The sequence below is a fragment of the Anolis carolinensis genome, chromosome 4 (assembly GCF_035594765.1).
Source record: "Anolis carolinensis isolate JA03-04 chromosome 4, rAnoCar3.1.pri, whole genome shotgun sequence".
Classification (NCBI taxonomy): domain Eukaryota; kingdom Metazoa; phylum Chordata; class Lepidosauria; order Squamata; family Dactyloidae; genus Anolis; species Anolis carolinensis.
The window spans coordinates 52,557,817-52,584,217 of NC_085844.1; the positions used below are offsets into that span (position 1 = coordinate 52,557,817).

Genomic DNA, 26,401 nt, shown 5'->3' on the forward strand with positions numbered 1-26,401 from the left:
TGGCCAGTAGAGTATGCTGCTGGAACTTTCCTAAAATCTAATTATAATTTTTTTTGTTTCTAACATTTTAAAACAAGGCTGCCATTTAAGTAAACAATATTCTGTGTTGTCAGCATGTTTGATAGCATTATCATAGAAGTATGTCCCACAAAATGCTAGATTCCTGCGGCGAGGATGAACAGAGGAATAAAGTTCTCACAGCAGAGGCAAATACCAAAGCATTGCAAAGAACAAGCCACACCAAAACTAAGTGTTGTGTCTCCAGCACAATCTGCAACGTCACAAGGTGTATTTGCTTAACACCTAAAGAAGAAATGCATTTTTCTCTAAACAGAGTGGCAGAACTTTTATCATGGGAATGATCAGAACTGGGCCATCCCTGTCATAATGTAGTCCCAGCTATAAGACTAGAAGTCAGAGTCGAGTCGGGTGTGGCCCTAGAGTTTCACTGCTCAGGGCTAATTGTTCACCAGGTTCCACACCCAAGAAAAGTTGTTTGGCTGGTTTAGTTTTGCAGACAGCTGCCAGAGTACACTAGCTGAGTTGGATTATTTTAAAGAGTACATGGCACCCAGCAGAACACCCTTTTCATTTTTGACAGATACTGTGTGGAATTTGATGCATTTTCTCAGAAAGAGGCTCAGCAGTCCCCGCTAGAGGGACAACATAAATTTTGCTTTTAAAATGTCCCTGGTCCTGTTTACAGTGTTGGAAAAAACACAGCCTGCAAACACTGCTAGAAGATATTTAATACCTAAGGTAGAGAGGAATGTTATACATTACATGTTGATGAAATCTCTATGAAACATTCAACAACACTAGGATTTTATAACATCTCTTAGTAATGTATTGCTCTTACTTCCTTACTATGGGCCCATCCAGACAGGGCCCAAAATGTGGGCCCTGATGGATTTTCACCTGAGGCATCCAAACGATGCGCAGGTAGAAGAGGAATAATTCATGACAAAGAAGGAAAACCTTACTTTGTTGCAAATTATTTTGATACTTGATTAGACCTGGATCTTCCTGAAAAATCTGGGTCTAATAGAGTATGGGTCTTGAGGGTACAGACTACTAGGTAGTCACATACTACTCAGTAGAATGTCCCCACAACCCAATTCGTTTCTTTGGGGCTCATGGGTCCGGAAGCAAAAAGAGTATCCACCCCTCCGCAAATCCCTCCTAAAACCTTTAAAAGAAAAATAAAACTTAACCAGGCCACCCTTATGCTTCTCTGCATGCTTCCTGGTGCGTACCAATGTTGTGCTAGGAGGCAGGGGGATTGTTCGCGGTCCCCCTTTCCTGGTGCAACATTGGTATGTGCCAGGAGCATGCAGAGAGGCATAATGGCAGCCCAGTAAGTTTTTCTTTTAAAGGTTTTTTTGGGGGGACTTCGGTTGCTCCCATTCCAGCATGGTAGTTACCACGTTGCAATGGGGACAAGTGACAGGAAAGACCGCTTTCTTTGGGCACCCGTGCAGACAGTAAGGCAGATGAAAATGAGTTACTTTAACCCATTTTCATCCGCGATAAATTTCAGCCTATGTCTCAAGATCAGGGAATTAATAGTGATGCTGGGTGGAGTGTGTTTTGTGACTGAAGAGGAAGATGCACAGTCAAGGAAAATACTGGCTGTGTCAATGTTGAGGAAGGAATTTAACCCATCAAAGCCTTACAAGTAGGGGATGGAGAATGAAAGGCAAACACTTCAGTGGTTCCATAAGCTGCAGCAGCAAATACACCCTATTTTAACCAATCATTATATAAATAATTATCAGCTACAGAAATAATTGCTTCCTTGGTTGGATGGCAAAGGCATTCTTATTTCTAACATGCAGACTGTACAATCCCTAAGGCACCAAACGTGTCAAGACAAATGTTCTGTGCTTAATAGCTACCTTGAGATTAAGCGTTCTTAGATCTACTTTGGATATGTGCTATGATAAATTAGGGAGTGTCGGTAGAAATATCCAGGGTTGATAGCTTACACCTCCATTTTAGCTTGTCTACAATATACACTGTTTAATCCATGAAAAAGATGCACAACTAAAGATAAAATAATTAAAGTATGGAGACTTTGCAGTTCTGCCATTGTCCCTGTCACGTTAAACATGCTTAATGAACCTATTGTTCTATCTTATTAAGAACAGAGTTTGGAAAATTACTTATCTGAGTTGCAACACTATACTGTAGAACTGATGCAGTTTGACACTACTTGAATTGGCTCAGTGCTATGGAATCCTGGGACTTGTAATTTGGTGGGGTTTGCAGTTTGGCAGAACAGGCTAATTATATATCTTGAAAAACATCAACTCCCATGATTCTATTGTATTAAGCCATAGAAGTTTAAATTGTGTAAAACTGCATTAATTCTACAGTGTAGATGAACCTAATAAAGGCTGGAGAATTCTGGAAGCTGTACCCCATAAACATAACAATGCCTAGCCTTACATACCACTCCATTACATGGACTTTGGGAAGCGTCCTAGGATGCTTCCAAGACGCTTCCTTGACAGAGCCTACCAGAGTCCATCATATGACATAAGACTACTTCTGGCAGGGCTCCATAAAGAAAGGGTCCCTTCAGCATGCTAGGATGCTGCCCATGTGATGGAGAATACAGCACAGCAGGTGATGCGGGGCATGTGGCAACAGTTTTCACCCGCTGCCCAACGGATTTGCCACGCTGCATGGCAAATCCCCCTGCTGTCACCTGGCTTTATGATCTCAGTGTCATGGGATCCTTAGAGTCCATCTACATAGCTACCTAACTCCAGTGCTAGTTATTCTGATAAGGTGTTTATGCCTTACCTCTCCCAAACTGTGGTAGTGGCAAGAGAAAAATTCTGACCATCTGATCAAGCCATCATTTGTCAACATAGCAACAATCATGAAGAGTCAGCTAGGATGCCAACTCTGGATCTCCATGGCCAATAATGGACACATTGTGCATTGGAGTGCAGAGAAATTGGAATGGTGGCACTGACCCATGTGAGCAGCAGACAGGTTTTGAATTAGAACTAGTCCATTAGAATTAGTGTAGGGCTGCTCCAGATCTTCTCTGAAGCTCTGGGGTACTCCTCAACCTCTGTTGACATGAGTTAAAACCAGGTTAACCAGTTTTACCCTGCCATAGGGGCAAGAAGTCCCTGGACATTGTCTAAATACCCAGAAGCAACTTCTAACCCTGTTCAGCATTTGTGGTCCATATATAGAGATAGGTCCCTAGAATGGATTAGAAAGGAGCAAAAGTGTTTTCTTTCAGCTTCTAGGAGTGGAGAGAGGGTCTGCTAGAATGGTGCTTCAAAAATTATTTGTCATATATATTGTCATAGAAGTCTAATGTTCAGGAAACACAGCCCAAAGTCCTCTTTATACTTGTGGCATTATTTCGACAAAATTTTGGTTCCTTCTTTTGTAGCTTTTCTTTTATATGAAATAAAGGCTTGAATTGGTGAAATCACAACTAAATCTAAAACCCACTATGAGTAATATCTTTATTGGGCCAACTCCAAAGAACTAAAAGTAATCATGCAAGCTTTCAAATCTTCACCACCATCTTCAACAGACAAAGATGTTAAAAATCATACAGGAAGAAATGTTGATGTTAGAATCACAGCCCTCCATACTTTCTGAGATGTTCTCAGTTAAAATGGTATTGAGATATTTTAATGCAGGCAGAGGCTACTCCCTTTACTAGCTTGTGGCAAAAATTGGCAAATGACAGGTAATAAAATTCCAGCTCCATTAGCAACTGAAAAGTAACTTCTCTTGAGATTATTTGTGAAGCTAACTGCTTCTTTCATAGGCAAAGAACAGGTACTGTTGTACCCACTTCAGTGTATACTTAGAAAATAAAGTACAGTAAGTACTTCGGGGAGGAGGGGGAGGGAATGAATACATGTATGTGCATAATGATACAACTTGCCAACAGTCACCTCAGAGGATTTAGAGATTCCTAGGGAGGTGGTCTCCGATTTTAAAAAAAACATTTTTATTCCTGCTTGTGCTACTTTTGCAGAGGTTTTGTGCCTGCCACCCCTGCAAAAGTGGAGGGACTACTGTATTTTATTTTGTTTTTGTTCTTTGCACTGATGACTCCATCTGTTTACTGTACGATACCAATTGTGCCATATTTGGGATCAGGTCTACCCCATTATTTCTTGGAGACCAGCAATGATGCTTCTGCAAATGTACAAATGTGTCCTGTCCTGTAGATTGCCAGGGTGCTACTCTTGTCCTTAAAAACACCTTCTGATTCTACTATTACATAATTAAGACTTCAATAAGTTCCAAATGCAAAATACCTCCAGGCTCTAAAAGATTTCCTATAAGTTTTCTTATACGCTGAATTTCAATGGTCAGGGAAGGCTAGTTCCAATTATTATTTTCAATTTATAGGTGGAGAAGATATTGTGTATAAGTGTGAAGATCCTTTGCAATATTCATTCCAATGTCTCCTTTTAATGTGTCTGATGACTCAGTTACATAAACAATCCCTTGCTTGAGAGGTAAACAGTAATGAAGGAAGAACAATTTTTCATTAGAGCTATCTGAAAATCTCACAAAGAGTGCCATTTACCAAGGAATGCAGCTTTGCAACTCATACTCATTTGAATCTCAGTTGCTTCAGGACCAAAGTAGAAGATATGTGAAATATCTGATTACATCGAATGATAGATATTTTTTTTAGCTAAATAAAACATGGCTTGGAAACGCCTTTTTTAGTCTATAGCTCCCAAAGTTTTCCAGCCAGCATAGCTAGTTTGATTTGTCTTAATTTAAAAATACACATGTTCATCTAGTGTTTGCTTGGACCTCAGAACAGGGAGGAAGGGAGCATCAGCAGTTTCATGACAAGGATGAGCCCAACTGAAAAGATGTGGCAAAGTTGGACTCCCAAGACTCCTGTAGCTGAGCTTTCTCTGGAATTATCAAGCAGAAATATACTAAAAGATTAAGTGCTAAGAGATATTAGCACAACAATTGTGGACAAATCCTTCTAGGAAGAAAAATGGCCATCTGCAGTTATTTTATACACATTTACTAGGGAGTGAGCTACAATGAATTCATGAAGTGAACATTTGTGTACACATTATGCTAGTAAGAGTCTTCATGTACAATGACGTTTGAGTGATAATGGATGGGCAAAACATTTACCTTTTCCCTATTAAGTACATGTAAATAGGCAAATTTAGTAATGACCTGCCTTCAAGAGATGAACCCCAACCTTTGCTTAAAAACAATTCCTGGTTTCCTGGCAATTTCGTAGGTCACACCTTTCTTAAATTATAATTGAAAGATCTTTTATATTTCTTCTGATTGTGGGTCAACAATTTATACAGGGTCTAACCTGAGACACTCCAGGTCAATAATATATACAGTAGTTCGTCCATGCACAATGATTTCTAACCATTAGCTCATTGTTGATGCTTACATCACCAATACACCAAGACCATAATAATTATAGGACAAAATTATTTGATGTAGATTTTAAACATAATTCCACCTTCCAAGAATAGTAATACAGTAAACCTTTGATAGCTTGACATTAAATATATTTAGACACATACAGGTATGCATGAAATATTTTTTTACAACAGGGCCCCACCTGATTAATTTGGGAGCTATGTACAATAAATATATAGGTTTAAATTCATATTGGGAATAATCACCTGTACAAATGTTTCATGATAAGGATGAAAGAGTAGCATTTTGAACCTTTTACATATCAATATCCCCAAAAAGCTTAAGGTAATAGTTTGTAGAATTCTGATGTTTGAAAAAGAAAATTATCCCTAAAAGAATGATGTTGCTGTCTTTGAATAATAAAAAGGCATAGAGTCGTCTTTTTTAATGGCTACCACATAAGAAACTGCAGCAGGATGGTTCTTGAAACAGGAACCAATTACGTTTTCAATGTAATTTTCTAAGTTCTGGTTCCTGTACAGAAAGATTACTACCACTTAAATCTGAACATTGCAGAACAAGATATCTTTTCCTCCACCCCACCAAAGTATGAGGCATAAGAGGAATGCTGTGACACTACAATTACAAAGCATATATCATTTATTATAATAGGACAATAGAAACCAAAAGAGGGTTAGAAGGCACGATCATCAAGTTTGCAGACGACACCAAACTGGGAGGGATAGCCAACACTCCAGAAGAAAGGAGCAGAATTCAAAACGATCTTGACAGACTAGAGAGATGGGCTGAAACTAACAAAATGAAGTTCAACAGGGACAAATGCAGGATACTTCACTTTGGCAGAAAAAATAGAATGCAAAGATACAGAATGGGGGACGCCTGGCTAGACAGCAGTACATGTGAAAAAGTTCTTGGAGTCCTTGTGGACAACAAGTTAAACATGAGCCAGCAATGTGATGCGGCTGCTAAGAAAGCCAACGGGATTCTGGCCTGCATCAATAGGGGAATAGCGTCTAGATCCAGGGAAGTCATGCTACCCCTCTATTCTGCCTTGGTCAGACCACACCTGGAATACTGTGTCCAATTCTGGGCACCACAGTTGAAGGGAGATGTTGACAAGCTGGAAAGTGTCCAGAGGAGGGCAACTAAAATGATCAAAGGTCTGGAGAACAAGCCCTATGAGGAGAGGCTCAAAGAACTGGGCAGGAGGCTGAGAGGAGACATGATAGCCATGTACAAATATGTGAGGGGAAGTCATAGGGAGGAGGGAGCAAGCTTGTTTTCTGCTGCCCTGCAGACTAGGACACGGAACAATGGCTTCAAACTACAGGAAAGGAGATTCCACCTGAACATTAGGAAGAACTTCCTCACTGTGAGGGCTGTTCGGCAGTGGAACTCTCTCCCCCGGACTGTGTTGGAGGCTCCTTCTTTGGAGGCTTTTAAACAGAGGCTGGATGGCCATCTGTCGGGGGTGCTATGAATGTGATTTCCTGCTTCTTGGCAGGGGGTTGGACTGGATGGCCCATGAGGTCTCTTCCAACTCTACTATTCTATGATTCTAAGAGAAAGAAGTAATAGATAACAGAATCAAACAGGTGCCATAATCTAAATGTGGAGGCAAGAGAAGCTCTGTCTGTGTGCACGTGTCAAGTTATCTGTTGACTTATGGTGATTCCATGAATTTCAGAGGGTTTTCTTTGACAAGAAGGGCTTGTTGGTGGTGTTGCCAGTTCCTTCCTCTGGTATCTGATATTCATTGGTGTTCTCCCTTCCAAGCACCAGCCAGGGCTGGCTTTACTTAGCTTCCAAGATAAGACTGTGAGATAAACATGACCATTCCATGAGGGTTAGCTGTACTTTCCAAGTAATTGAGGAGCAGGGGCCACTTCAGATGTTGGTTTAGTCTTTATAGAAGCTATTCAAGGTGTTGAATCCTGTCTCCCAAATAGATTAATAATATTGGACAACACCTTGGTTCAGGGGAGGGAGGCTAGCGGGGTGGTTGGCATGGGGGGTAGGGGAGGGTTTCGCACATTGCTACGTAGGGCCTGGCATGTCCTCCTGCCAAGAGGAGGATGTGACATACAACTATGAAGGCTCTTGGGAGGGCCCTCTTTTCAGCCGTGTACTCCTGCTGAGAGGAGGGTATGACATGCAACTGGCTCTGGGACCAGGGCTGCAGGCAAGAGCCAAATCTAGCCTGGGTTTACCCATACCTGTTATACACATAGCCTGAAGGTAATTTTATACACAATAGTTTCTAATAATTTTGTGGAAACTGAATCACAAGAATGTCATCCTTGTGGACAATGTTAGATCTTTTCCAGAATTCCACATAAGGAACCTGTAGATTCATGGTGAAGTTGTAAGAGATATATCTTTATAAACTATAAGTAATCTACTTTCATGGGAGCTCATAGTTACACTACTGTTTTGTTTTTGTTTTTGTTTTGGATATAGGGCCATTCTGATTGAGGGAGATCTTTCTCCTCTCCCAGCTATGGATGACGTAATCTTAGTGACTATGAAGAAAACTAAAATGGCAAACTGGAGTCTGAATAAAATGAAAGCAGAGAAATGGAGAAATGAATTTAGGCTATGCAGGCTAATTTAATATTCGAAGACTGGCTGCCTCTCATTAACCAATGTGTGGGGGCAGAGGAGTTTGGATTTAGTTGGTGTGTTTACATTGTCTCCACCAGTGTTCAACCTGTCTTTTGGTAGACAAATTCAAAGGTTATAAAGACCACAAAGCTCCGGTGATTTCATTTGAAAAGGAAGTACTGTGCCTCCACCAATACACAACCTGTATATTTGTAAACAAACTCAGTTTCAAAAAATTATCATACGCATCCTGTTTCACCCTTTCAAAACAAAATAAAACTATGCCTCTCAAACCTCCTACCACTGGGAAGTTTTATATTATTTATCTAATATATGTTTTGTCTTTGATTTGTTAAGGCAGAACTGATGCTACTGTGGCTGTTAATGTAAGGTAAAGGTAAAGGTTTCCCCCTGACATTAGGTCTAGTTGTGTCTGACTCTGGGGGTTGGTGCTCATCTCCATTTCTTCGTAAGCCAAAGAGCCGACATTGTCCATAGACACCTCCAAGGTCATGTGGTTGGCATGACTACATGGAGTGCTGTTAATGTATATTAATGTATATACTGTAAAATATCAACATTTCTACAACGAGTTTATATAAAGAAACACCAAACCATTTGACCAGAGTTTGTATTTAGATTTATGTTTTATGTCACCTAACGGACTGAAGAGCTAAATACAGTAGAGTTCCGGTTATCTGAAATAAAGGGGCAGGCCCAATCTTGGATAACCGGAACTGCTCAGGTAATAGGGAGGCCCTATTAACCCTCCTGGCAATCTGGTTTAGGGAAGTGCCCCGCGATTGCTGCTGCCTAGCAACGCTCGTGGGGTGCTTCCCAAAGGGCGACAGCTCGCCGAGGGACATTCCTCGGCGAGCCCTCGCTCCTTGGGAAGCACCCCGCAAGCGTTGCTAGGCATTAGTGATCGTGGGGCGCTTCCTCCTCCCTCTCCCTCCCCTCTTCTTGAACTCGATAGAAGGAGAGGGAGAGGGAAAAATTGGGAGTTTTGGTTAACTGGAACTCGGTTAACCGGAATTCTACTGTAATCCAGAATAGACTGCTTTGGAGTTGTCCTGGATACACTGCAGGAGTGCTCCAAACTGTTTTGCAGTTAAGATGGGCATCAATGCCCTGCCTCCTTGGAATTGTCACTACTGTTTCAGTCGCCAGTAAAAGCTCCCTAGTAGAACCTTGTTGGTGATGTTGCTTTTGGTGAGGTCACAATAGGGTGCTCAGCCATGTGATCATTAGAAGTGACATGGACAGCCAGGCTCTGTCATGGAGTTGCTTCTGGATGGAACAACTGTAGTGGGGTTTTTTGACATATAGAGTCTGGATTGTTTCAGATTCAGCATGATTCAGCTGTCTACGTGTCAAAATTTCCATAGTGATGTTCACTTTGGAATTTCCTGGAAGATATGGAGATATCTGGGGTTCTTCTTGTGATGGATTAAAAGATGAAGAGTGCTTCTGCTGTGGACCTGGCCATACATTGGATTGTTATTAGCAGGTTAAACATGGGAACATTTTATCTGACCCCTACACAATTTGTACTTAATTAATATTGGCCAAAGCTACTGCTTAGATGCAATAATATACACATAGAATCAATGGTGGACTTGGAAGTCTTGTAGGCAAATCCCATTAATTTAGATCAGGGGTCCCCAAACTAAGGCCCGGGGGCCGGATGCGGCCCTTCGAGGTCATTTACCTGGCCCCTGCCCTCAGTTTTATAATATAATATATTGTATATACATATAATATTGATAATAATATTATAATGTAATACAAAATAACACTAATAATAATACATATAATAATATTAATTATACATTCTATATTACATATAATATTACTAATAATATTACAGTATAGTGGTATAGTTCAATAAAGTAATATATAATGCTAATATTGTGCTATGCTAATAATATAATATATTGTATGTACATATAATTTGTAAGCCACTCTGAGTCCCCTTTGGGGTGAGAAGGGTGTGATACACATGTAGTAAATAAATGCAGTAAATAAATAAATAATAAATAAATACATTTTAGACTTAGGCTCGCCCAAAGTCTGAAATGACTTGAAGGCACACAACAACAACAACAACAACCCTAATTAACTTGACTATCTCATTGGCCAGAAGCAGGACCACACTTCTCATTGAAATCCTGATAAATGTATGTAGGTTAAAATTATTTTTATTTTTAAATATTGTATTGTTCTTTTGTTGTTGTTGTTGTTGTTGTTGTTGTTGTTGTTGTTGCAGTACAAATAAGACATGTGCAGTGTGTTTCGGAATTTGTTTGTATTTTTTTTTTCAAATGATAATCCGGCCCCTCAACAGTCTGAAGGATTGTGGACCGGCCCTAGGCTTAAACAGTTTGAGGACCCCTGATTTAGATGCTCTGTTCTGTCTTGAATTAAGAACAGGATTTAGGTTATGAAGTGTTAAAGACAAGGATTGAACTATATAGCTGTGATCTTCTCCAGATATAAAAGGCTATGTTTCAATCTGCAGTTCTACTACTGCAGAGCCAATGCAGTAGTAGAACTCTTTTCTACCAGATTTGTGAAGTCATCACAATCTGATGGTAATTGTGATGTAAATATAGCAAAATAAGAAAGTGAGACTTCTTTTCTAAATCTCTGTGTAACCGAGAGCATGTATATGGGATGTGCACAATTGCACATCATATTAACACAAAATATTGTTTGCTGTTGAGGGTAGACTTAAATAAATATATGGGTACTTAATTGGTTAATATATATTTTATAATTTATGCCTCAATATAATATTTTCAGCTAAATATGACACAGAAGTATGTCATACTTTAGGTCTGTAGGTAGATTTTGTCTTGTGAAAAGCTGAAGAAAAGGAGTGGCAGATATCCATGAAATCGAAGTGGAACAAATCAGCTATGTCTTGACATTTTAGACTAATAAAGTTAACTAGAATGCAAGGGGGAAATCTTGTTTCACAGGGGAGTGACAGAGAAAGAAGAGAGTAAAATAAAAGTATTGAAATAAAATTGACAGACCCATTTACGACATATCCAAAATGTAAGGGGGAAAACTGCTGACTTTGCCCGATCCAGAAAAGAAAACCTTTTCAATTGAGTCACAGTCTGAGAGTTTGTTACTTATCATGCATGGATCTGTAGCAATTTCAGCTCAAGTCAGCAGTGAGTCATGATGAAGAGAAACAGGCTCTACAGAAATTGACTTTTTTAATTGCTGTGATTTATTCCTGGGAACTTTTGCAAGGCAGAGTATGTAAACCAAAAGAAAAGGAAGGAAAACTAAATGGGAGAACAGCCTGCAACAATTGTCAAGCATTTGTCCATTTCTCAAATGGAGTAAATATTCTTTATTTTATAGGCAGAACATTTATCTCCTTCCAATAGGGAAGAAAAGCCAGTGAAGTGGTGCTATGCAATTCCTGAAACATTAGATAAATGTAATGGTTATGAATTTACTATATTTTTGACTATTTAATCAGTGAAACTGTTATATGTATTAACTTTTTTTTTTACTATATGTTGATTCAGGGATCAACTATATTTGATCTAGCAATTTGCTGTTGGCCTCTCAAACATGGGAGATAAGACTACCATGATTGCTATATGTTGTCTTCCTTAACAGTGTTACTATGGTTCTGAAAACCAGTTCCTTGGAAACATGAGGGTACAAAGGTCTTATTATATGCATGTCCTGTTTCCGGTTTTCATGCAAGATACAAAATGTTGGAATTGAAATACTAGGGGTGTGCAAATCTTCATTTTTAAATCATAAGTTGTATCTAATTTGTAAGTTTGTATATATAAACAGATATTAAGAAACCCGGGGGGGGGGGGACACGAAAAGTTAATTTGAATTCTGTAATGCTCGGAAGTCAGTTTCATTTTCAGCCCAAGCAAAGCAAAGCCAAAAAGGCTGACATTCCTCTTTAAATTAAGAAGATATAGGTTGCTTCTCTCCATGTGCAGGGGAAAGCAGCAGGGCAGGATGAGATGAATGAGATGGAAAAGAGACTGAGAGAGCACATAATTCTGGGAAATGTAGTTTAGGAAGGCGAGGAGTCCTATGGCAGAGAATTCAAAAGGCCCTGCCCTAAACTACATTTCCCAGAATTCTGTTCAGCATTAGAAAAAACCACAGGGGCGAGATTTGCCCCTCCTAGCAGCAGCAAGAGTTCTAATAAATTGTTGAATCTGCAAAGAGGAGGACTGACTGATATTTCAGTACTAGTAAGTAAATCTGTGCTGGTCTGTGAAGAAATCCCTAAACTATTGGTTAAAAACATTCAATGAGTTAGATGTTGTGGCTTTTTTTTTTTAAAAAAAACAACTTTTTGTTAAAACTTTAAAAAAATCTAAAATCAGTAGATGTATCAATATTTCTGAAACTTGGGGGGGAATGATCCTCTGTTATCTTGTGTCATTATATATAAAATTCAAGGCAATAGCTCTTGTAGTTTTAAAATGTTGTTTGTAAAAATTTTGAAAATTTCCCAAAAATCCGTGCATGAGTGAAATGTTCCAAAACTTGATGAGCTAACAGTGGTAAATGTGCTGTATAATTGTAGCATGTTTCATGCCAATAGCTCTAACAATGAGGGAGAAAGGATCCCCTGAAGTTTTCCCATAGAATAATAGAATCATAGAGTTGGAAGAGACTTCGTGGGCCATTCAGTTCAACCCCCTGCCAAGAAGCAGGAAAATCACATTCAAAGCACCCCCGACAGATGACCATCCAACCTCTGTTTAAAAGCCTCCAAAGAAGGAGACTCCACCACACTGAGAGTTCCACTGCTGAACAGCTCTCGCCATTAGGAAGTTCTTCCTAATGTTCTGGTGGAATCTCCTTTCTTGTAATTTGAAGTCATTGTTCCGCGTCCTAGTTTTCATGGCAGAAGAAAACAAGCTTGTTCCCTCCTCCTTATGACTTCCCCTTAGATATTTATACATGGCCATCCTGCCTCCTCTTGATTTTCTCTTCTGCAGGCTAAACATGCCCAGCACTTTAAGCCACTCCTCATAGGGCTTGCTCTCCATTGGCACAATTACTTAATGAAATGTAATGAAAAAGTAGTTAACTCGTTATAGTTATGATACAGACCCCATCCAATTTTGGAAACACTTTAGAAACAATTTTTCCCCACATTTTAATTTCGTAATGAGTACTGAAACATTTTTTATTGATTGCACAGGCCTATGAAATACCTTTGTTCTGATTCAGCATAATGTGTTTTAGTCTTACAAAATTAGTGGAGAGAAGGGAGGAAGTTTGTAACATCAGTTCCTTCCCCTGAAGGAAATTCTGTTGTTAATTTGGGGGGGGGGGGATGGATATTATACCTGCCCTCCTTCATAGCTTATAGCTTTGAGGGGATAATTTACATTAGGGAGGGAGAAAACAACCCCTTCACAACAGTGATCCAACTCCTAACATCTTTTCCTTACCCTCCATGGCAAAGTGGAGACAAGTGTAGGTTTTAAGCAATGAAATAGTTAAAAGGCCTTTCTTTATTATTTGTCATCAAATTAATTTATAGACCATCCACAATGCAGAATGATAGCAGTTCAACACCACTTTAACGGTCATGGCTCCATCATATAGAATCCTATGATTTGTAGTTTGTTGTGGCACCAGAGCTGCTGATACAGAAGGGTAAATAATCCCCACAATTCTGTAGCATTGAGCCATGGCAGCTAATGTGACATCAACTGTTATAATTTTGCAGTATGGACATAGCCTTTGATTTATGACAATCCTACAAATGAGAGATCCCTAGTCGGCACTGGTCTCTCTGAGTCGTGCAAGACTAGGGCCATGGCTTCCTTGATTGAATGAATTCACTTATAGTGTTTTTTTTCCTCTTTTACTACTGCCTTCCACCTTTCCAAGCATTTTAATCTTTAAGAATGAATCTTGTTGTACCATTTTGAGAACTGTGCATCATTCTAACAGTTATGTGAAACATGAAAATCAATCTATTTTTTCAGGCCTCTTTTAATCTGAGGTCACAAACAATACCTTACTTACCTGGTGCATACAGTGAAAAATGTAAAAGACCTCCCACATCACAGGAAGTGTAGGTTTAAATGAATCACTCCCATCTTGCCAAATTAGACTAAAAATAAAGCAAACTTGTTTATCTCAATGTAACAGCAAGCCCCTATGGTGGAACAAAACAGATAACAGGCATGTTATATTTTAAGATAGAAAAGTGAATATAAGTTTGCTCAGAAATCTGAACAAATTGCCAACACAGCTAAAATATGAGCCAGTGGTTATATAGAATACTAGCTGTGCCCGGCCACACGTTGCTGTGGCGAAGTATGGTGGTATGGGAAATAAAGTATTGAGGAATTGGTGGTAGTTAAGGTAAAGGGTAAACGTTTTCCCCTGACTCTGGGGGTTGGTGCTCATCTCCATTTCTAAGCAGAAAGAGCCGGCATTGTCCGTAGACTCCTCCAAGGTCATGTGGGATGACTGCATGGAGTGGCATTACCTTCCCACCGGAGCAGTACCTATTGATGCACTCACATTTGTATGTTTTTGAACTTCTGGGTTGGCAGAAGCTGGGGCTAACAGTGGGGGCTCTCTCTGCTTCCCCAATTCAAACCTGCGGCCTTTCAGTCCAGAAGTTCAGCAGCTCAGCGCTTTAACACGCTGCGCCATCAGGGGATATTATTTCCTAAAGGTTGTGAATATACAATATTTCTGATTGGTTTTTTTTGTCTGTTGGAGGCAAGTATGAATGCTGCAATTAGGAAAAATGATTAGGATGTAACAATTATTGCTCTCCCTCCAATTAGGACTTTATTTTTCTTTTCTTTTTGTTGTATCAACCTAGAGGCGTGGATGATGGGTTGTGTTGTCAAATTTCGAGGTTGGGGAGCCTGTAGTTTTGCTGTTTTGTCCGGTGTCCTGATTCCATCACTCTTTTATATATATAGATAACAGGAAGGCAAACATATTTTAAAGTGTATTTATATGCCAAGTAGAGAAGGTCTGTGATTCACTAGATGTGGTTGGAGTCCACTTCTTACCAGCACCACAATACATGACCAATGGACGATGATAATGGGAGATGGAGTCCAACAACATACAGAAATTCACATGTTCAGTCAGTGCCCTACCCTTTCCCTCTCTGCCATGCTTCTGATGTTAAAGAATAAACTAAGAATGGCAATGTCCTTTTGGGGGATGGAGGGAGCTGCAGTTCCAAAAAGTAATTTCCCGTAGCTTCGTATTTCTCTTAGGAAGATTCCTTGCACCCGCTCGTTAGGAAGTGTACTATGAATATGGCTTTGCAAAGAAAGATGGACTCACAAGTCAGTTTTTTTCTTATACAGATATTCTGAAGATTTTGCTAAGAATGTGGGCGGTGTTGGCATTCAGTGTCGGTGTCATTATCTGAAGCTATCGGCCTTGTGTGTCATTTAAGCAACGAGTGGGATGTCTACATTCCTGAATACAATCAGTTGAGTCAATAACCAGCAAAAGTAATTAGTATAATTATTTGAAATAATAAAGCTGTTCTTTTCTGATTGCTGGAAAAGTTTTGTCCCCATTATTATAGGAGAAAGGGAGAAGGCAGCTAATGTCAAAAGGCTTTACATGTTAATTACCCATTTTAAATACATAAACCGGATTATCAGAATTTTAAAGACAATTGTATGAACGCCTAATCTATGTTTACGCCTCTCACAGATTTGTGGACAAATTAGGTAAGGATGAGACATTAAGACACTAAAAGATAACATTTGCATACATCATTCCCATGTGGCTGCCTGCATGAAGAATATAGCCATGGACAAAAAAGGGCCAAATAAATCAGTTCTAGATCTGGTACATTGGCAGTAACCATAGTGCCTGAAGGATTCTTGAAATTGTCATCCAAAAAGCAATTTTTCAAAGCTATCTTCAAAACTCAGTGTAAATGTTATTCTAGTTAATTAACTCATTAGAAGATATGTCATACAGTTCATACAATTAAAGGATGAAAAAGGTTGTTTCCCCATGCTTCCAGTTTAACAATAACAGGTCAAACCAGCAATATGGGAAGCTCATCGTGAGTGGACTTGCCTAAAGTGAAAGGAGTTACTTGCTACCCATTTCAGGTGCTGCTTCCTCTCTCTTAGCCCTTTGTATGGCTCATCCCTTCTGTTCTCATGGATGGCTACTTCAGAGAGAGATCTCAGATAGCCAAAGCTTGAAAAATGCAGCCTGCTTTTTAAAAAACTGGATTGGCATTCAAGAAGCAATGGGCAATAAGTAGACAGCTTATTTCTAAGGGATAACCCTTTTATTCAACTCAAGTCTCCTGTCTTTGTTGTTTAATCACTGGCCTGTGAAAGAAACAGAAAGAAACCAATCTGTGTTCTTAGTGCCAGCTAAGGAATGAATCACACAGGCAAGCAGATGTGACACCTGATACGAAGTCGGTATTTACACCACCTTCCCTGGAAGCAATTCTTTACCCAATGGAGGAGTATTTAAATTAATGTGTAAATGCCATACCAAGCCCTCTTTTAATTGGCAGGCTTCACTGTGTGAAAATGCTGACGGAATGGTATTGCTAAGCGGTGGCTCTTGAGGAGGACATACCTGTAGGTAGGGCATATGAAAGAGAAAAAAACTCGACTCCCATGAACATAATTTCCTTACAGGTTTTGGATTGGCTGAAAACGATGCTTTGGTATTTATATGTCCCTTTGATTTCTGACCACAGAACACAGTAATGAATGCTACAGGTCCTGGAACAAACTCTGTGAATGCAACTGAATGAAATTCCTCTGGCATCAAGAATTGACTCAGGTGACCCATCCCTGTGTGGTTGCTACTTACACTTTGTGTGTAAAAAATTCCAGGAGAGTTGCTGGGCTAGTCTGCCATAGCAAGGCAACAGAAAAAGGAGTCTCCTTCCACATGGGAAACCTGGTGTCTTCAGTAATAATGCAGCAAAGCAGAATGTGACAGTCCACAAATATAGCCTTGGGCAAATCTTTCTCTTACTTTTTATGTGAAGAGAATAAAATTGGCCCACTTTAAAGGTCTGTTATTAAGGATACTGTACAAATTTAATTTCGTTGTTTAATATATTTAAGACTTATTGCCCACTTTTTTGAGCAAATAACCTCTATAAAGCCACTTAATAGATTTGCATTGTTTTGTTGTACTTTATGCCTTCAAGTCATTCTCAACTAATACTAAGCTAAACCTATCACAGGGCTTTCTGGTGCTGAGAGCATGTGATTCTTCCAGTGGGTTTTCATGGCTGTGTAGGGGATTGAGCTTTGGTTCCTAAAATTGTAATTCAGCACTCAAATCACTATACCACTCTGGCTCTATACACATACATTTTAAAATGCATAATCATAAATGTAACATAATATATAAAATACATATAAAGCATATTAAACTTAAGGCAGTAGCAATGGAATAAAATCAAAACACTATATGTTTCCCACTCCTAGACTACAGTTGTGTGATACTATAATGAAAACATTTGAAAGAACAAATACAAGTTTATGTACCCACAATATATTGTGTTAAAATTACAGTGGCACAGACAATCTTAACGTTAGTATTCAATATATATATATATATATATATATATATATATATATATATATATATATACACACACACACACACACACACACACACACACACACACATACACACACACACACACTCTTCAGGAACTTGTTGAGTTCCTCTATAGCTGCCCTTCCAAGTGCTAGTCTTTTTCTGATTTCCGGACTGCAGTCTCTAATCTGATTGATGCCTGGGCCAAGATGTGGGAAACCTAGAACTATTTTAAATCTTCATAAACTATTTGAAAGTTATGAAAATAACATGTGGTCATTTTGTTTTCTTAATGTTCAGCTGAAAATATTATGGTGCATTTTTAAACGTAACTATTTCCAGTAATTCCAAATTTTTGCATATCCTGAAAGGTTTTCTTGTCTCCTTCTTCTGAGCCTGATTTACATATGACACTGTACAAGTTTACATATCACTGTACAAGTTAAACAGATAGGGTCTTGAAATGCAGCCTTGCTTGACCCTCTTGCCAGAGGGAAACCAATTTGCTTCTCCATATCCTGACAGCAGCCTCTTGTCCTGAGTACATACTATGCATCAGGACAATCATATATTGTGGCACACCTATTTCTTCATGAGCAATTCATATTTTTCATGATCTATACCAGCGTTACTGACCACTGGACAAGCTGGCTAGGGCTTCTGGGAGCTGCAGGCTCAAACACCTGGGGGGCTGCAGGTTGTGCAGGCCTAATTAATACAATCAAAGACTTTGCACAGACATTTCCTTCTGAAAATCTCTGGTGCACTCTATTATCCAACATATGTTTGTAATATGATCCCTTGTGCCTCTTCCTTTCACGAACCCAGCTTCAGCACCTGGAATTTCTAACTCTATATCTGATAAAGATGTTTGTTGTCAAACTTTGAGCATCATTTTGCTTGCATGGGAAATGAATGTCATCAGCTTAATACCACAGATTGAAACCTCCTCTCTCAGTAGTTCCATACAATGTCTGAACCTCAGTCAATTTCTTCAAAATACTCTTTTGATGTCCTTAACTATACTGAGATAGTTGAAATCTTTACAGAGTAATGTACCATCACAAATGTAAGCTATGCAGTTTTTATTCATGACTTTTAAACTCACTTGGCGTTTTAATCTTTGTTCTGTGTATTTTAATATGGATTTTGTAGAAATACATTTTAATGTGTGTATTTTATAGAATGATTATGTGTTTTAGCTATGTTGTAACCTGCCTCGAGCCATAAGGAAAGGTAAGAAATAACATTATTATTTATTTACTAAAAGGCAATTTTGTTTTATTGTTCATCTATAATTGTTGCCATCATTAGAAAGAAAGTAACTGCTTGTGCTGAGTATCTTACTAATCTAAATAGCCAAGATGAAAATGTGTACAATAAAGTAAGCTGAGCATTTAGTTAATATGAATTGTTTTGCACAAGGGAAGCATTTCAATGCAATGTGTTAGCAGTATGTCCACATCTTGAAAAATACAAAAAAAAAAAAAGCTTATAGCCAGAGAGCCTGATACGTACATTGTAATGTGATGCTTCAGGTTCTTCATATACTTTGGCATCTACTGCCTTGAGGTTTAGAGTTTACATACCTTAAGGTGTTTCCTGCATTATATTATTCTTTTTTTCTTGTGTTCTCTCTTTGGAAAGGAAAGGTCAGTAGTGATGCCTTTTTGTCTAGTACATCAGACAGATGCTACATTTAAAATGTCTCTAATGCCTTTTTTCCCCAGACAAAAATCTCAGCTTCTTAGAACTCTATTACACTAGAGCATTTATCCACTTTAAATTTGATTGCTGCTTCCTGCAGAATTCTGGGATTTGTAGTCTAGGGGAGGGGCGTTTAAACTGCTCAGCCAGAGGGGTCCCGGGCCCCACTAAACTACAAACCTCCGAATTCTGCAGCAGGCAGCAACCAAATTTAGTGGATAGATACTCTAGTGCAGTGGTTACCAACCTGTGGGCCCCCAGATGTTTTGGCTTTCAACTCCCAGAAATCCTAATAGCTGGTAAACTGGCTGGGATTTCTGGGAGTTGAAGGCCAAAACACCTGGGGACCTACAGGTTGAGAACCACTGCTCTAGTGTGATGAAGTTCCTTAGCTGTGTTTGATGTTCTTCTTTGCACTCATTTATGCCTGTTATGACAATTCAACAGCCAGAAAGCCTACTTGGTGCCACAATGTAATGCCATCCAATAAAGTTAAGTGCTCCTATAATTCCTTTGTGGAGACAGCTTCATTGGTTACTGGTCCAGTTCCAGACACAATTCAAAGTGCTATTGTTGACCTATAAAACCTATGTGGCTATGCCCAGACTAGATGAAAGCTCAATTCTTTCCATATGAACTTGCCCAATCTTTAGGAGAAGGCTTGGCTGGTGAGACCACAGCAGATAGCCACCTTGGTGGCTGCTCCTCGGTTTTTGAATGCCTTCCAAAGGGAGGTTCAATTGGCTATGTTGTCTTTTTGCCAGTTATCATTTTGCATTTTTGTTTCAATAGGCCTTCAACCTTGGCTGACCAGGGTGGAGTGATGTGTAATTGAGTGTGTTGCTTCCTAAGTATGTATGCAATTTATATTTTACATGCTTACTGTATATAGTCATGTATAAGTGTAGAAGTTTAAATCAACAAATTGACCCCCCCCCCCACAGTCAATATAAGTACCAGACCTTAACTCTTACTAAAAAGGGAACAGTCTCTGGTAAAACCTTTTTTTGAACACCTGAGTGAGAAAATTGTATTTTAATTGAATGCATTTTCAATGTTTGTAAAGATATTTGTACACATTGCTTTAGATGTTTTGTTTTAATTGTACAATAAATTGCTTTGAGTCTCATTTGGGGGGAAACAGTATATAAATCAAATAAATAAATAAATAAAACTAACGAGGGTGCATGTTCATTTATGAAGCCTTCTCACAGCAGGGCAAGACGAAAGGTAAATGAATACTGGATTTGGAAGAATATCCATCTGCAAATGTGGCTGTCTGTTGCTGGTCTTTTATCCTAAGAGGCAGCACAGAGATTACTAGGGGTTTGGTCAGTCTCAGCCAGTTCAAACAAACCTCAGTGCCTGTGAATTCAGAGCAACTTTTGCTCAATAGGATTAAACTTTCAGAAATCCAGATGTAATGGGTCATAGAAGTCTATCTGTTCATTTATATACAAAGCCAAGTTAAAGACTGAAGAAAGCAAAAGACTATGTGCATGCAAGATATATGTGTTTAACATTCAGGGTCATCAAAAGACAACATTTATCAAAAGTGCTTTTACAGCTTCCAACAAGAATGTTATTCTTGTCTCTAAGAATGAAAGCATCCAGAAGAGTACAACAATTCAAATACACCTTTTAAATCTGTAAAGCCATCTTCCGTGCCAGGGTCCATCATAGTACTAGTTTGACCTCACTTTAACTGCTATGGCTGAATGAATTCTGGGATTTATAGTTTAGTGAGGCACAGCACTCTTTGGTAGAGACGGCTAACAACCTTGTACATGTACAATTTTCATGATTCCATAGCATCATGAAAGAGGTGTCAAACTGCATTAATTCCACAGTGTAGCCGCACCCTCAGTCTGAGACAGAACATACAGGATATAAAGAAAATGATTGGTTGTTTTCTAAAATATGCTTTCTTGCTCTTCTTTCAATATGTTGCATTCAGGACATTTAGGGAATTGGCTGTTTATACTTTTTTTGGATTTTAATTCATGTGGTCCCAAGCCAGTATTGCCATTGCTACTTCCATGGTTCAAACGGGCACAGAATCCAGCATAAATTACTAAGAATATAAATTGTATTGAATAAATTGTAAACATTAGAAAATAATAGGAATTTCTAATGATGTTATCTGTTCAAAAGTGGTTAGATTTTTTTCTTGTGGGTATTGGATTTGGGTACAGCATCTGAATGCTATTTAAGTGGGGGTGGTTTGTTGTATTAACAACACAAGGAGAAATCCATAGATAATGTCAATGTTTTTATTAAAGAAAATAAAAGAAATAATCAGTGATGTCTGATTTTCAAGATCTTCAGTACTGCAGCCAAATGAAATATTATGATGGGATAGGTTATTTGTAGAAGCAAGTTATTTTTACTTTCCAACTAAGAGAAGGAGAAACCGGAGGAGGAGTAAAAGAGACTATTAAGAGTTACTAAATGACAGGCTTCTGTTGTTGCTGTTGGGCAAACGTTTAATTTTCCTTTTGGATATCTAGGCCAAAATCTATATTGCCTGATCAGATAAACATGTTAATGCTTCCTTTCCAAATACAATACACATTTTTTAAAAGCTCTATTGCATCACCAGAGATTTTGCTGCAGATTTTAAAAGAATTAATGTAGAATCATAGAATCATAGAATCATAGAATAGTAGAGTTGGAAGAGACCTCAAGGGCCATCTAGTCCAACCCCCCGCTAAGAAGCAGGAAATCGCATTCAAAGCACCCCCGACAGATGGCCATCCAGCCTCTGCTTAAAAGCTTCCAAAGAAGGAGCCTCCACCACATTCCGGGGGAGAGAGTTCCACTGCCGAACAGCCCTCACAGTGAGGAAGTTCTTCCTGATGTTCAGGTGGAATCTCCTTTCCTGTAGTTTGAAGCCATTGTTCCGTGTCCTAGTCTGCAGGGCAGCAGAAAATAAGCTTGCTCCCTCCTCCCTATGACTTCCCCTCACATATTTGTACATGGCTATCATGTCTCCTCTCAGCCTTCTCTTCTGCAGGCTAAACATGCCCAGCTCTTTAAGCCTCTCCTCATAGGGCTTGTTCTCCAGACCCTTAATCATTTTAGTCGCCCTCCTCTGGACGCTTTCCAGCTTGTCAGCATCTCCCTTCATCTGCGGTGCCCAAAACTGGACACAGTATTCCAGGTGTGGTCTGACCAAGGCAGAATAGAGGGGGAGCATGACTTCCCTGGATCTAGACGTTATTCCCCTATTGATGCAGGCCAAAATCCCATTGGCTTTTTTAGCTGCCGCATCACATTGTTGGCTCATGTTTAACTTGTTGTCCACGAGGACTCCAAGATCTTTTTCGCACACACTGCTGTCAAGCCAGGCGTCCCCCATTCTGTATCTTTGATTTCCATTTTTTCTGCCGAAGTGAAGTATCTTGCATTTGTCCCTGTTGAACTTCATTTTGTTAGTTTCGGCCCATCTCTCTAGTCTGTCAAGATCGTTTTGAATTCTGCTCCTGTCTTCTGGAGTGTTAGCTATCCCTCCCAGTTTGGTGTCATCTGCAAACTTGATGATCGTGCCTTCTAACCCTTCGTCTAAGTCGTTAATAAAGATGTTGAACAGAACCGGGCCCAGGACGGAGCCCTGCGGCACTCCACTTGTCACTTCTTTCCATGATGAAGACGACGCATTGGTGAGCACCCTTTGGGTTCGTTCGCTTAGCCAATTACAGATCCACCTAACCGTAGTTTTGTCTAGCCCACATTTTACTAGTTTGTTTGCCAGAAGGTCGTGGGGGACTTTGTCGAAGGCCTTACTGAAATCCAGGTAGGCTACATCCACAGCATTCCCTGTATCGACCCAACTCGTAACTCTATCGAAAAAAGAGATCAGATTAGTCTGGCATGACTTGTTTTTGGTAAATCCGTGTTGACTATTAGCAATGACCGCATTTGTTTCTAAGTGTTTGCAGACCACTTCCTTAATGATCTTTTCCAGAATCTTGCCTGGTATTGATGTGAGGCTGACCGGACGGTAATTGTTTGGGTCGTTCTTTTTTCCCTTCTTGAAGATAGGGACCACATTCGCCCTCCTCCAATCTGCTGGGACTTCTCCTGTTCTCCAAGAACTCTCGAAGATGATTGCCAGTGGTTCTGAAATAACTTCTGCTAGTTCCTTCAATACTCTTGGATGTAGCTGATCTGGCCCTGGCGACTTGAATTCGTTTAGAGTGGCCAGGTGTTCCTGGACAACTTGTTTCCCTATTTGGGGTTGGATTTCCCCCAATCCTTCGTCCATTCCATGTTGCTGAGGTTGAAGATGGCTTTCTTTTTGTGAGAAGACCGAGGCAAAGAAGGCATTAAGCAGTTCTGCCTTTTCCCTATCCCCTGTCACCATCACCCCATCTTCTCCTTGCAGTGGCCCTATCGCCTCCTTTTTCTTCCTTTTTCTACCAACGTAAGCAAAAAAACCTTTTTTGTTGTTTTTTATGTCCCTGGCAAGCCTGAGCTCATTTTGCGCTTTAGCCTTGCGAACCTTTTCCCTACAGGAGTTGGCTATACGTTTGAATTCTTCTTTGGTGATTTCTCCCCTTTTCCACTTCTTGTGCATGTCACTTTTGAGCTTTAGCTCAGTTAGAAGTTCTTTGGACATCCATTCTGGCTTCTTTGCACTTGTCTTATTTTTCTTCTTTGTTGGCACTGTTTGCATTTGCGCCTTGAGTATTTCACTTTTGAAAAACTCCCATCCATCCTTAACTCCCTTGTTTTTTAATATCGGCGTCCATGGAATGCCGCTCAGTAATTCCTTCATTTTTTGGAAGTCAGCTCTCTTAAAGTCCAGAATGCGTGTTTGACTTGTCTTAGTTTCAGCATTCCTTTGTATTGCAAACTGCAGGAGCACATGGTCACTTGCCCCTAAGGATCCAACCACTGTATTGATCAGGTCTTCCACATTTGTTAAGATTAGATCAAGAGTTGCTGATCCCCTTGTTGCCTCTTCTACCTTCTGGACCATAAAATTATCTGCAAGGCAAGTGAGGAATTTGTTGGACTTTGTACTCTTGGCTGAGTTTGTTTTCCAGCAGATATCGGGATAATTGAAATCGCCCATGACTACTATATCTCTTCTTTGTGCCTGTTTGGTCAGCTGTTGACAGAAGGCTTCATCAAGTCCTTCATCCTGACTCGGAGGTCTGTAGTAGACACCCACGACAAGATCTTTTTGAGTCCCGGTTCCCTTGATTCTTATCCAGATGCTTTCAAGCTGGTTTCCTGGATTACAGTCTTGCATTTCTTCTGCAACGTAACTGTTTTTGACATATAAAGCTACTCCCCCTCCTCTCCCCTTTGTTCTATTTCTGTGAAAGAGGTTATAGCCCTCAATGGTTAAATTCCAGTGATGGGAGTCATCCCACCAGGTTTCAGTGATGTCTATGACATCGTATGTGTGGTGCTGTGCTAGGAGTTGGAGTTCGTCTTGCTTATGAAGGCTAGCCTTTATTTTCAGGAAAAGAAGCAATTGATCATATTTTCTTTGGAAAGTAAACAAAATGCTCTTTTGAAATCAGTCCATTTGCAATGACACTTTTTTTTTAAGTGCTCCAAATTTGGGTGATGTTGGAGGTAGCCCAAAGCATTTTTCTTAATTGAATGAAGAATTATGTGTGCTGCTAATACAATCACACTGGTTGGTGTTTTGTTTTTAAAAGTTAATGACATAGACATTATTCACAGAGCCAGAAAGGCTTGGTACAGAAAAAACGGTTGCTGAACTCCACCCATAAAAGGAATGGTTGGATGTTGTTCTGTTTTTTGTTTTTGTTTTTGTTTTTTTTGAGGTGGTTTCCTGACTCTAAGTGGCAGCCTCTCCTGACCCACATCTTCTTCCTCCTATTTAAAGTTTACCCACCCCCTCCATCCCTTCACAGTGTGGGACTATATTCCATGCATTGAACACAGTGATAAGAGGTTGGGCTTGGTCGAATGACAATCAAACTGACTGAAACTGTGGCACAATTTGGTGCACCCAGCCTCTCTTCTTTATAATTTTACTTGTTTTTATTTAATTATCTTTATTTGTATGAACTGACACAATTCGAACCATGAATCTGTAGGCTCTCAGGCAGGACTTCTGTTTGAGGCAAATACTGACGGGCTGGACAAAGGAAGATGGCAAAGTCTAGGACAGATCCTCTCTTGCCATGTCTGTGTCCAAGCCTTCATTTTTACAGGTCTCCAGTAAAATGTCTTGTTCATGGTGAGACATACAAATTAAATAAGCAATCATTCACAATCAGATGGAATAGTTTCATCAGCTATCTCTGATGGTCCAATCAATATCAGAGCAGATTTCAGCAGGACTGTGGCCTCTTGACCCATGAGGGCCACAGAGTTGTCTTTGTCACCAACAGGGATACCCATAACAGGCTATGTGGACTCTTCTCTAGGATATCTCATTATGCTTATACAAGTATTCAAAAATATGAAAAAGTCCAAAGTACAGAACACTTCTGGTCCCACGCAAGTTAGATACTCAATCTGTATTATACAATAGGGATGAAGTTTGGGCAGCAGGCCGCAGGTGGCTCCCAAGGCCATAGCGACTTCCAAGATTTAGAAGTCAACAGCCTAATTCTGTGATATTATCCTTGAAGAGATGCATACACAGCCCTGTACTTCTAATGTTTTAAAATCTGTATATGTGTGTGCATCTCTCAGAATCCTCTTTCATGGTTTTATATCTGGGGAACTTAATTTTAAGATTTCTTACTAGCATATGTATTTCTAATATATCTATCCTCAGAAGCAGAGTGTGGAAAAGTTACATGTATCCTGGGAGATTCAGAGATCTGTAATCCAAAAAAAAGCAACTTCCATCCTCTGTGAAGAACGTTCAACCTATGCTGCGATGATCACACAGTGGGTGCTTCCAGACAGTGGGCGCTTTCAGACAGGACAAAAAATTTTAAAACCCACTTTGGTGCAGATTTGCATCCTGACTAGGCTTTCCGGGGGGCGGGATGGCAGGCAGACACCACAAGGCCCCCAAAATTCCCCCCTAAAAATAACGTTGAACTTACCTGACCAT

The 26,401-nt window shown here is 39.7% G+C and overlaps 1 long non-coding RNA gene across 1 annotated transcript; it reads left to right on the forward strand.

Annotated features, from left to right (window-relative positions):
- Positions 1-9,295: 9,295 nt before the first annotated feature.
- Positions 9,296-17,624, forward strand: LOC134298661 (uncharacterized). Its single transcript, XR_010005765.1, has 3 exons — positions 9,296-9,544; positions 15,399-15,526; positions 16,778-17,624. It is a non-coding gene; the product is annotated as an uncharacterized LOC134298661 (long non-coding RNA).
- The last annotated feature ends 8,777 nt before the right edge of the window (positions 17,625-26,401 follow it).